Source organism: Pyxicephalus adspersus, chromosome 8 (genome assembly GCF_032062135.1).
Source record: "Pyxicephalus adspersus chromosome 8, UCB_Pads_2.0, whole genome shotgun sequence".
Taxonomy (NCBI): domain Eukaryota; kingdom Metazoa; phylum Chordata; class Amphibia; order Anura; family Pyxicephalidae; genus Pyxicephalus; species Pyxicephalus adspersus.
Genome location: NC_092865.1, coordinates 9,933,599 through 9,936,301, shown reverse-complemented (window position 1 = coordinate 9,936,301; position 2,703 = coordinate 9,933,599).

The window sequence follows — 2,703 nt, the reverse complement described above, 5'->3', positions numbered from 1 at the left end:
ATGTAGTGATTCAAGTGATTCATTAAAGTGATCCAAGATTGGAGAAGATAGACTATCATGGGAGAACATGGGTTATCTAGCAAACCTAGATTTCATATAATGATTTCCTTTATTTGGCAGTATTTTCAATCCTGGACCAAATCCATTCCAGGCGATCACCCATGTTCTCCTATGATAGTCTATCTTCTCCAGTCTTAGAGAATTTTATTAAATCAGGCTCATGGTTTCAATGATGTGCAAGGATACTGGGAAATGTTGTTTGGAAACTATTGTTCTTCTGATTTTGAGTGTCACGTGATCACATTTGATTGGTCTCTCCCATCAGGTGAATTCAGAGTGAGGAAATGAGCTGCAGTGCAGTGTACAAGCACATATAACACAAAACTATCTGTTCACCACTGTTCTTTCATAGCATGCTAATAGGAGGTGAAAGCAGGGAGAACAGCTCATTGGTCCACTGATTCACATGCAAGTCACAAGCTGCAGGAAGGACACAATAGTGTAACCTAGCTGCAACAGAGAAAATCAGGTCTCCTGTTCTGTCCTGCATAACGGCGCTGCATAGCAAAGCTGTATAAGCCTTGTAACTGGATAGACACAAATCCAAATCCTTTGGAGGATTGAACATTCCACTTCTATATTTTTTTATCTGCATACTTAGCTCCTTGCACAGAGTTTAACTTTTTTAAAAAATGTATCTAATTATTTAATGTAATAATTGCAATATGATGCTAATGAGGTAATGAAATTCACAAAGTATTAGAGGTTACTTAGCACTGCATTTATATTGGTTACATCTTGCTTAATGCTGGAAATAAAGATTCCCTCTGAACAGAGATCCTCAGATGATTTTTTGGTTTTTGCATGTTGCACAGCCTCTGCTGGTTGTATTTTATATAATGAACCTGCCCAGGCAGCAGAGATCTGCACACAGCAACACTCGGATCCGGCAGGCTTGTCAGTGAGTGACAGTGGACTGGACAGTGCAGTGAGTGACAGGTGATACACTGCACTGAGTATGGGCTGTGCAGAGGTACATTAGAAGTGTCAGCTGGGGACACTGTGAGAGTCTGAGACACAAAATGACTGACAGCAGTGTTTATTGAAACAAAGTGACAGCAAAGGGAATGAAAGGAGGGAAGGGGGAGAGAAATAAAAAGGGAACAAACACATGAAAAGATAGGGACCAGAGAGATAGAGGATTGGAGACAACAAGAATAGGATAGGAGAGAATGAGAGGGGAAAGAAGAAAAAGAGGGTGAAGAAAGAGAGGGAGAAGAGGACACAGAAAGAAGAGAGAAAATAGGAGGAGAGGAGAAAGTGTAAAGAAAAAAGTTGGAGAGGAAGAGGAGTGAAAGTGGAGAGAGGAGAGATAAGAGATAGAGAGTGAAGACATGGGAGAGAAGTAGGAGAGGAGAGGAGAGGAGAGAAAAAAGTGAGATAAGAGAAAGACGAGAGAAAAGAGAGAATAAAGAAAGAGGGTGATATAGGAGAGAGAGGGTGAGAGAAAGAGGGAGAGAGAGGGGAGAAAGAGGGAGAGAGAGGAGAGATAAGAGACAGAGAGTGAACACATGGGAGAGAAGAAGGAGAGGAGAGAAAAAAGAGAGATGAGAGAAAGAGGAGAGAAAAGAGAGAATAAAGAAAGAGGGTGATATAGGAGAGAGAGGGAGAGAGAAAGAGGGAGAGAGAGGAGAGGAGAAAAGAGAAAGGGAGAGAAAATAGAAAAGAGGTAAAAACTCTGAACAAAGAGATGGGATGGAGTGAGTAGGAAAAACAGGGAGGAGTACAGGGGGAATGAATAAAAAGAGGGTAACAGATATAGGAATAGAACAGGAGAGGGTGCAGGGTGGAAAAAGAGAGGGCAGATTGAGGAAAGAGCATACAGAAATGATGAGAGAGAGGTGTAGTAGAGAGAGAAATTAGAATAAAGAGAAAGTGATAAAAGGGTAAATGAAAGAGAGAGAGGAGAGACATGATAGAGAAAAGAGCAGAGATTGAGAGGGGGGAAAGAATAATAGAGGAGAAAGGATAAGAACAGCAGAAACAGAGGAGGGAGCTAAATTATCGTTAGAAAACAACCGATAAACGATTATGCACGACTATATTTGAACAATCGTATTATTCACAATTCTGTACATGCTGTAACGATACGTTGGTTCGAATATAATCCACCAATAATGTACACACGCTGGATACAATCGTTTAAACTATGCAGGGATTGACATATAAAGGAGAACGTGTATTGCAGAAACATGCACGATCACTGAGGAACCATACACATAGATAGCGAACGATCGTCGGCCAATCAGATTCGCCGTGACGGTCGTTCATTTCCAACGACAATCCTTGTTCGTCGGCGTCGTTGGTCACCTTTTTTGTGAACAATTATCGACTGATCGGTCGTTTGTTTCTAACGATAATTATTGGAAGTATGTACGCAGCTTAAGAGAGAAAACATGGGAAAAGATTAGTAAAGGAATACAGTAAAAAGATAGGGGGTAGAAAACGTGGAGGGGAGGGGGATAGAGGAGAAAGATTGAAAAGAGCTTAGGGAGAATAGTTGGGAGAAGTACATACATATATAAATATATTTATATATAGTATAGCTGGGAGAATGAGATACCGGAGGGAGCTAGAAGAGAAAGGATAGTGTTGAGAAAGAATAAAGGTTATTATTATAGGAAAGATATAGGAAAGAGAAAG